The following is a 12,082-nucleotide window of genomic DNA, read 5'->3' on the forward strand; positions in this document are numbered from 1 at the left end:
AGTTTTGGGTTTTCTTAGGTTTGGGTTTAGTTTTGGTATATTTGGGTTATTTTGGTTTACATGGTTTTAGGTTAGGGTATAATTACGTTTCAATTTTCTTTGTTTCGGGTGTGGGTAGGGTTTGGTTTTTGTTCTGGCCGTTATATTTTTTGCAATTTAATAGGTTTAATTAATTTTTTTTGAGTTTTCATGTATTTTTCGTGTTATTAGCAAAGAAATTTCGAAATATCAGTCTACTGCAACAAAATGTTATAGAAGTCTCTGTATTTTATTGCGTTATATGGTAGCCCTCGTCTTTACGAAAATTTTAAGGCCTCTCTTGCGGGTCTAGGACGCCGGGAACGCAAAAAAATCGCCCCCCCACCCTCCCTGTTGCGATTTATTAGGAAGCCACGGTCACATATCTGCATAGAAAAAACCACTCACAATTTTGACAATTTTTGGATTTCTTCTTTTCTTATTTATTTACTTATTTACTCATTCACTCATTCACTCATTCAATCATTTACTTATTTACTTATTTTTCCAAAATGTTGTAGAAATGACAATGGGCACTTTTGTATGAAACTTGGTCCAAGAACCTCCACTGATGAGACTTATATGTAATGAAAGCTTATGCTTTCCCTATGATTCTGGCAAAGTTCTATCAGATTCTGTCCCGGGGTTCTTTTTTTACGACCATGTTTGTCCTGGCTAAAATGTGATAAAATACAGTGGGAGCTAAAATCGACTCAAGATTTGTTGCTGGATAACTAAGTCTACATAAATAATTATGTATCATATTGTATATCATTTTAAAGAGGATCTTTTCCAGAATCCGAAACATAAAAAAAAAATAAAAAAATCTTTTTGTAAGCGAATTATAGTCAATTTATATCTGCAGCGCCATTGTTTCTCGGTAGCTAAGTTCAAGTTTCATGCCTTTTACCCCTTCCAAAAGTATCTTACCGATTTTTTTTATATTGCTTCCGGAATTTGATCTGAGTGATAATAACAAGAAAAATAAATAGACACCTCTGCGATAGAGACCGCCTAAGCAATAGCTTATCGCTTGCGGGACGGAAATGTAGTACATCGCCTTATGCGAAAGAGAAGAAATATGTGTCTCTTTAACACTAACAGTATACAGCTTAGTACGAGAGAAACAAGAAATAAGTCATTCTCATCAAGATGCAATACAATGACTCTATTGTATACAAAAGAAACACATTTATTAAACAAGTTTAGGCAATAACTGGTGCAAAAGGTTGCTTTATTGCCAAGGTAGCAATTACTACCAGGCAACCTTACGTTTACGACCAGATTCGCCCATTCTCCTTTGGGGTATTTCATCCGGTCCGGCAGCTTTGTTGCTTTTTGTGTTCTTTTGCGAGACCTCCGGCTCAGGGAGGGTAAAATGTTTACTTATCGCATCATCCGTTTCTGCGGTCTTAAGAAATTAAAATACGGTGTTCTTGATTGATTTTGTGAAAGGCTGTGATGACAGTATCCTTACGGGGTAGACATACTCCAGATATACGTTACTATTTACGTTAAATATCGCTTTCTTCACGGTTCGTAACCGAGACAGGGCGGGTAGGGGTATAATCTTCAGTCGTGTGGAGTGTAATAGAAACAACAGATACAATAGCAGTGCATTTAATAAAATAAAACCGAGTGAGCGCTTCGGGTCCACACGCGGCCGTTTATTGTATAACAAATAATTGTACTTAAAGGCGCAGTAGGGCCTTCATCGGACTCAGTCATTTTTCTAATGTAGCACTGGACGTGGGTAGTTAAAACAATTTAATAGTTACTTAATCACACGTTATTTAATTTAAAGTACTTTGAAACAAAATGAACTTCTAAATTATTGTATCACACTATTAAGGCACATAAATCACTATTAATCAACAGAAATGGTTAAGGATTCCTCGGATTTAAAGCGATCCGTCGCGGGTACGGTGCGCAGGCGGCTGTCCCTCGAACTGTCACACTGACAAGACGACCGCCCCGCCGCCATATGCAAACGACGTTCCGTTAGAGCGAACGTCAGCGTAGTTCACTCTAATCCGTACAGATGGCGCTCTATGAGGCGCCGTCATACTCATACTCAATGAATTGACAACATCTTTTGTTTTTACCGACTTCAAAAAAGGAGGAGGTTCTCAATTCGACCGTATGTATATTTGTTTTATGTTTGTTCGGGGATAACTTCGTCGTGTATGAACCGATTTTGATAATTCTTTTTTTGATCGAAAGGAGATATTCCCAAGGTGGTCCCATGTCAAGGAAGTCAGGGTCTGATGATGGCAGACCAAATAAATCGAGGGGAATTTTCAAAAATCGTAGGGGTGACTAGTGCATTTGTAAAGTCAAATTGATCGGATCGGTCTCAAGGCTCCCGGAAAACTTCCAGACCTTCGGAAACTGGTCAGCTTTAGGGAGACACCCTATGGCCTGGCTAATAATAATAATAATATCGTTTATTTCAGATCTAAAAATCCATACATTAAAATAGATACCACAAACAATTAAAATAGTAAAAATCTAATACAAATTCAAATTAAACTATTAAAAATTAAAACTAAACTATAACTATAAACACGGTGAAGCTATAAAGCTAAATTATAGAACCTGAAGCAATTTTTCTTTCACAAAACGTATTTAAATCTTGATCAAATCCAATCGCCTGTAAAAAAAACAAAATGGCGGAAAAACAAGATGGCCGCCACACAAAATTTTGTTTTTTTTAGAAGAAGCCCCTTTGGGTAAAAATAATGCATGGAGCGCTTGCTCAAAACGTCATGTAGAGTACGGAAATACTTTCTGGTCACCAAAAACTGCTCCGCGTCCGAGAAACACCCTCCGGCCTGGCAAAACTATCGCACGTGAACCAATTTTTCTTTCACGACACCTATTTAAATCTTGGTCAATTTTCATCGCGGGTGAAAAAAAAAACACAATGTCGGAAAAACAAGATGGCCGCCATACAAAATTTTGTTTATCCAGAAAATGTCTCGGGGGTATGAAATATATATCGGGGTAGTGATCGGAACGTCATGTAAAGTATGGAAATACTGCCCGATTTTCGAAAACTGCTCCGCATCAGGGTCACTACCCCAAGTACTTGGTAACATACCCCAAGTACTTGGTACCAAACCCCAAGTACTTGGTACCAAACCCCAAGTACTTGGTACCATACCCCAAGTACTTGGTACCATACCCCAAGTACTTGGTACCAAACCCCAAGTACTTGGTACCATACCCCAAGTACTTGGTACCAAACCCCAAGTACTTACTACCAAACCCCAAGTACTTACTACCATACCCCAAGTACTTACTACCATACCCCAAGTACTTACTACCATACCCCAAGTACTTACCACCATACCCCAAGTACTTACCACCATACCCCAAGTACTTACCACCATACCCCAAGTATTTACTACCATACCCCAAGTACTTACTACCATAACCCAAGTACTTACCACCATACCCCAAGTACTTACCACCATACCCCAAGTACTTACCACCATACCCCAAGTACTTACCACCATACCCCAAGTACTTACCACCATACCCCAAGTATTTACTACCATACCCCAAGTACTTACTACCATACCCCAAGTACTTACCACCATACCCCAAGTACTTACCACCATACCCCAAGTACTTGGTACCAAACCCCAAGTACTTACTACCAAACCCCAAGTACTTACTACCATACCCCAAGTACTTACTACCATACCCCAAGTACTGACTACCATACCCCAAGTACTTACCACCATACCCCAAGTACTTACCACCATACCCCAAGTACTTACCACCATACCCCAAGTATTTACTACCATACCCCAAGTACTTACTACCATAACCCAAGTACTTACCACCATACCCCAAGTACTTACCACCATACCCCAAGTACTTACCACCATACCCCAAGTACTTACCACCATACCCCAAGTACTTACCACCATACCCCAAGTACTTACCACCATACCCCATGTATTTACTACCATACCCCAAGTACTTACTACCATACCCCAAGTACTTACCACCATACCCCAAGTACTTACCACCATACCCCAAGTACTTACCACCATACCCCAAGTACTTACCACCATACCACAAGTATTTACTACCATACCCCAAGTACTTACCACCATACCCCAAGTACTTACCACCATACCCCAAGTATTTACTACCATACCCCAAGTACTTACTACCATACCCCAAGTACTTACCACCATACCCCAAGTATTTACTACCATACCCCAAGTACTTACTACCATAATCCAAGTACTTACCACCATACCCCAAGTACTTACCACCATACCCCAAGTACTTACCACCATACCCCAAGTACTTACTACCATACCCCAAGTATTTACTACCATACCCCAAGTACTTACTACCATACCCCAAGTACTTACTACCATACCCCAAGTACTTACCACCATACCCCAAATACTTACTACCATACCCCAAGTACTTACCACCATACCCCAAGTACTTACCACCATACCCCAAGTATTTACTACCATACCCCAAGTACTTACTACCATACCCCAAGTACTTACTACCATACCCCAAGTACTTACTACCATACCCCAAGTACTTACCACCATACCCCAAGTACTTACTACCATACCCCAAGTACTTACTACCATACCCCAAGTACTTACCACCATACCCCAAGTACTTACCACCATACCCCAAGTACTTACTACCATACCCCAAGTACTTACTACCATACCCCAAGTACTTGGTACCAAACCCCAAGTACTAACCACCATACCCCAAGTACTTACCACCATACCCCAAGTACTTACCACCATACCCCAAGTACTTACCACCATACCCCAAGTATTTACTACCATACCCCAAGTACTTACCACCATACCCCAAGTACTTACTACCATACCCCAAGTACTTACTACCATACCCCAAGTACTTGGTACCAAACCCCAAGTACTTACCACCATACCCCAAGTACTTACCACCATACCCCAAGTACTTACCACCATACCCCAAGTATTTACCACCATACCCCAAGTACTTACTACCATACCCCAAGTACTTACTACCATACCCCAAGTACTTACCACCATACCCCAAGTACTTACTACCATACCCCAAGTATTTACTACCATACCCCAAGTACTTACCACCATACCCCAAGTACTTACCACCATACCCCAAGTATTTACTACCATACCCCAAGTACTTACTACCATACCCCAAGTACTTACTACCATACCCCAAGTACTTACTACCATACCCCAAGTACTTACCACCATACCCCAAGTACTTACTACCATACCCCAAGTACTTACTACCATACCCCAAGTACTTACCACCATACCCCAAGTACTTACCACCATACCCCAAGTATTTACTACCATACCCCAAGTACTTACTACCATACCCCAAGTACTTACCACCATACCCCAAGTACTTACCACCATACCCCAAGTACTTACCACCATACCCCAAGTATTTACTACCATACCCCAAGTACTTACTACCATACCCCAAGTACTTACTACCATACCCCAAGTACTTACTACCATACCCCAAGTACTTACCACCATACCCCAAGTACTTACTACCATACCCCACGTACTTACCACCATACCCCAAGTACTTACCACCATACCCCAAGTACTTACTACCATACCCCAAGTATTTACTACCATACCCCAAGTACTTACTACCATACCCCAAGTACTTACCACCATACCCCAAGTACTTACCACCATACCCCAAGTACTTACCACCATACCCCAAGTACTTACTACAATACCCCAAGTACTTACTACCATACCCCAAGTACTTACTACCATACCCCAAGTACTTACCACCATACCCCAAGTACTTACCACCATACCCCAAGTACTTACCACCATACCCCAAGTACTTACTACAATACCCCAAGTACTTACTACCATACCCCAAGTACTTACTACCATACCCCAAGTACTTACTACCATACCCCAAGTACTTACTACCATACCCCAAGTACTTGGTACCAAACCCTAAGTACTTACCACCATACCCCAAGTACTTACCACCATACCCCAAGTACTTACTACCATACCCCAAGTACTTACTACCATACCCCAAGTACTTACCACCATACCCCAAGTACTTACCACCATACCCCAAGTATTTACTACCATACCCCAAGTACTTACTACCATACCCCAAGTACTTACTACCATACCCCAAGTACTTACTACCATACCCCAAGTACTTACCACCATACCCCAAGTACTTACTACCATACCCCAAGTACTTACTACCATACCCCAAGTACTTACCACCATACCCCAAGTACTTACCACCATACCCCAAGTACTTACTACCATACCCCAAGTACTTACTACCATACCCCAAGTACTTACCACCATACCCCAAGTACTTACCACCATACCCCAAGTACTTACCACCATACCCCAAGTACTTACTACAATACCCCAAGTACTTACTACCATACCCCAAGTACTTACTACCATACCCCAAGTACTTACTACCATACCCCAAGTACTTACCACCATACCCCAAGTACTTACCACCATACCCCAAGTACTTACCACCATACCCCAAGTACTTACTACAATACCCCAAGTACTTACTACCATACCCCAAGTACTTACTACCATACCCCAAGTACTTGGTACCAAACCCTAAGTACTTACCACCATACCCCAAGTACTTACCACCATACCCCAAGTACTTACTACCATACCCCAAGTACTTACTACCATACCCCAAGTACTTACCACCATACCCCAAGTACTTACCACCATACCCCAAGTACTTACTACCATACCCCAAGTACTTACTACCATACCCCAAGTACTTACTACCATACCCCAAGTACTTACCACCTTACCCCAAGTACTTACTACCATACCCCAAGTACTTACTACCATACCCCAAGTACTTGGTACCAAACCCCAAGTACTTACTACCATACCCCAAGTACTTACTACCATACCCCAAGTACTTGGTACCAAACCCCAAGTACTAACCACCATACCCCAAGTACTTACCACCATACCCCAAGTACTTACTACAATACCCCAAGTACTTACTACCATACCCCAAGTACTTACTACCATACCCCAAGTACTTGGTACCAAACCTTAAGTACTTACCACCATACCCCAAGTACTTACCACCATACCCCAAGTACTTACTACCATACCCCAAGTACTTACTACCATACCCCAAGTACTTACCACCATACCCCAAGTACTTACCACCATACCCCAAGTACTTACCACCATACCCCAAGTACTTACTACCATACCCCAAGTACTTGGTACCAAACCCTAAGTACTTACCACCATACCCCAAGTACTTACCACCATACCCCAAGTACTTACTACCATACCCCAAGTACTTGGTACCAAACCCCAAGTACTTACTACCATACCCCAAGTACTTACTACCATACCCCAAGTACTTGGTACCAAACCCCAAGTACTTGGTACCAAACCCTAAGTACTTACCACCATACCCCAAGTACTTACTACCATACCCCAAGTACTTACTACCATACCCCAAGTACTTGGTACCAAACCCTAAGTACTTACCACCATACCCCAAGTACTTACCACCTTACCCCAAGTACTTACTACCATACCCCAAGTACTTACTACCATACCCCAAGTACTTGGTACCAAACCCCAAGTACTTACCACCATACCCCAAGTACTTACCACCATACCCCAAGTACTTACTACCATACCCCAAGTACTTACTACCATACCCCAAGTACTTACCACCATACCCCAAGTATTTACCATCATACCCCAAGTACTTACCACCATACCCCAAGTACTTACCACCATACCCCAAGTATTTACCACCATACCCAGTACTTGTACTAACCACCATAATGGCCCCGATTCCTGCAGACACCGCCTAATTTTATTTTAAGTTATATCCGTCATTTTCATATCCGTCGAAAAGGAAAGGGACGGATGATTAACAGCTCTTAATTTTAGGAAGAATGAGTAAATGAATGTGTCGGGTTATTGACTGATGTAAAATTTTTAGACGGTTGGTTTAGATTTGTGCTTAAAATTGACGTGTGTTCCATAAATTTTATGCTTGTCGATTACCCGTCCCTTTCCTTTTCGACGGATAAGAAAATGACAGATATAACTTAAAATAAAATTAGATGGTATTTACAGGAATTAGCACCAATATTGATAAAAAACGATCAAGATCTATTAAAATTTTGTTAATAACATCTTTATACTTGTTAGTATTTTATTTTAGAACATATGCTTTTAATTCGTCACTTACTAACTTCAATCGCTTAAAAAGTTTGAATAACATCGTTAACCTAATCGTCTTTTTTTATGTGCGTAACTGCCTACGCCGTGCTATTCAATGCCGCAAACGGGTTATTATTTGTTCGATGCCACTTGTGTGTAAGTTGTTGCTATGCGCAGTTGAATGGTCACTTTGTACCGCTTATTGTATAACTCTAATGCTCGTAATTGCTGTCTGCTATCTTATTTTATATGTTTTCACCTATATATATACTATTGGATTCTGTTTGTGATAGAGCTTGTTGTATTTTTGTTAATGTTTTTAGCTTGTGTTAGCTTGGGATGTGATTTTATAGTGGAATTTTTACCCCAAGTACTTACTACCATACCCCAAGTACTTGGTACCAAACCCCAAGTACTTACCACCATACCCCAAGTACTTACCACCATACCCCAAGTACTTACTACCATACCCCAAGTACTTACTACCATACCCCAAGTACTTGGTACCAAACCCCAAGTACTTACTACCATACCCCAAGTACTTACTACCATACCCCAAGTACTTGGTACCAAACCCTAAGTACTTACCACCATACCCCAAGTACTTACCACCATACCCCAAGTACTTACCACCTTACCCCAAGTCTTACCACCATACCCCAAGTACTTACTACCATACCCCAAGTACTTGGTACCAAACCCCAAGTACTTACCACCATACCCCAAGTACTTACCACTATACCCCAAGTACTTACTACCATACCCCAAGTACTTACCACCATACCCCAAGTACTTACCACCATACCCCAAGTACTTACCACCATACCCCAAGTATTTACTACCATACCCCAAGTACATACTACCATACCCCAAGTACTTACCACCATACCCCAAGTACTTACCACCATACCCCAAGTACTTACCACCATACCCCAAGTACTTACTACCATACCCCAAGTACTTACTACCATACCCCAAGTACTTGGTACCAAACCCCAAGTACTTACTACCATACCCCAAGTATTTACTACCACACCCTAAGTACTTACTACCATACCCCAAGTACTTACTACCATACCCCAAGTACTTACTACCATACCCCAAGTACTTGGTACCAAACCCCAAGTACTTACTACCATACCCCAAGTACTTACTACCATACCCCAAGTACTTACTACCATACCCCAAGTACTTGGTACCAAACCCCAAGTACTTACTACCAAACCCTAAGTACTTACTACCATACCCCAAGTACTTACTACCATACCCCAAGTACTTACCACCATACCCCAAGTACTTACCATCATACCCCAAGTACTTACCACCATACCCCAAGTACTTACTACCATACCCCAAGTACTTACCACCATACCCCAAGTACTTACCACCATACCCCAAGTATTTACTACCATACCCCAAGTACTTACCACCATACCCCAAGTACTTACCACCATACCCCAAGTACTTACCACCATACCCCAAGTATTTACTACCATACCCCAAGTACTTACTACCATACCCCAAGTACTTACTACCATACCCCAAGTACTTGGTACCAAACCCCAAGTACTTACTACCATACCCCAAGTACTTACCACCATACCCCAAGTACTTACTACCATACCCCAAGTACTTACCACCATACCCTAAGTACTTACCACCATACCCCAAGTATTTACTACCATACCCCAAGTACTTACCACCATACCCCAAGTACTTACCACCATACCCCAAGTACTTACCACCATACCCCAAGTACTTACCACCATACCCCAAGTACTTACTACCATACCCCAAGTACTTGGTACCAAACCCCAAGTACTTACTACCATACCCCAAGTACTTACTACCATACCCCAAGTACTTGGTACCAAACCCCAAGTACTAACCACCATACCCCAAGTACTTACCACCATACCCCAAGTACTTACTACAATACCCCAAGTACTAACCACCATACCCCAAGTACTTACCACCATACCCCAAGTACTTACTACAATACCCCAAGTACTTACTACCATACCCCAAGTACTTACTACCATACCCCAAGTACTTACTACCATACCCCAAGTACTTGGTACCAAACCCTAAGTACTTACCACCATACCCCAAGTACTTACCACCATACCCCAAGTACTTACTACCATACTCCAAGTACTTACTACCATACCCCAAGTACTTACCACCATACCCCAAGTACTTACCACCATACCCTAAGTACTTACCACCATACCCCAAGTACTTACCACCATACCCCAAGTACTTACTACCATACCCCAAGTACTTACTACCATACCCCAAGTACTTGGTACCAAACCCTAAGTACTTACCACCATACCCCAAGTACTTACCACCATACCCCAAGTACTTACTACCATACCCCAAGTACTTACTACCATACCCCAAGTACTTACCACCATACCCCAAGTACTTACCACCATACCCCAAGTACTTACTACCATACCCCAAGTACTTACTACCATACCCCAAGTACTTACTACCATACCCCAAGTACTTACCACCTTACCCCAAGTACTTACTACCATACCCCAAGTACTTACTACCCCAAGTACTTGGTACCAAACCCCAAGTACTTACTACCATACCCCAAGTACTTACTACCATACCCCAAGTACTTGGTACCAAACCCCAAGTACTAACCACCATACCCCAATTACTTACCACCATACCCCAAGTACTTACTACAATACCCCAAGTACTTACTACCATACCCCAAGTACTTACTACCATACCCCAAGTACTTGGTACCAAACCCTAAGTACTTACCACCATACCCCAAGTACTTACCACCATACCCCAAGTACTTACTACCATACCCCAAGTACTTACTACCATACCCCAAGTACTTACCACCATACCCCAAGTACTTACCACCATACCCCAAGTACTTACTACCATACCCCAAGTACTTACTACCATACCCCAAGTACTTGGTACCAAACCCTAAGTACTTACCACCATACCCCAAGTACTTACCACCATACCCCAAGTACTTACTACCATACCCCAAGTACTTACTACCATACCCCAAGTACTTACCACCATACCCCAAGTACTTACCACCATACCCCAAGTACTTACTACCATACCCCAAGTACTTACTACCATACCCCAAGTACTTACCACCATACCCCAAGTACTTACTACCATACCCCAAGTACTTACCACCATACCCCAAGTACTTACCACCATACCCCAAGTACTTACCACCATACCCCAAGTACTTACCACCATACCCCAAGTACTTACTACCATACCCCAAGTACTTACCACCATACCCCAAGTATTTACCACCATACCCCAAGTACTTACCACCATACCCCAAGTACTTACCACCATACCCCAAGTACTTACTACCATACCCCAAGTACTTACTACCATACCCCAAGTACTTGGTACCAAACCCTAAGTACTTACCACCATACCCCAAGTACTTACCACCATACCCCAAGTACTTACTACCATACCCCAAGTACTTACTACCATACCCCAAGTACTTACCACCATACCCCAAGTACTTACCACCATACCCCAAGTACTTACTACCATACCCCAAGTACTTACTACCATACCCCAAGTACTTACTACCATACCCCAAGTACTTACTACCATACCCCAAGTACTTACCACCATACCCCAAGTACTTACCACCATACCCCAAGTACTTACTACCATACCCCAAGTACTTACTACCATACCCCAAGTACTTGGTACCAAACCCTAAGTACTTACCACCATACCCCAAGTACTTACCACCATACCCCAAGTACTTACTACCATACCCC

This window comes from Pectinophora gossypiella, unplaced genomic scaffold (genome assembly GCF_024362695.1).
Source record: "Pectinophora gossypiella unplaced genomic scaffold, ilPecGoss1.1 Pgos_35, whole genome shotgun sequence".
In the NCBI taxonomy this organism is placed as follows: Eukaryota; Metazoa; Arthropoda; class Insecta; order Lepidoptera; family Gelechiidae; genus Pectinophora; species Pectinophora gossypiella.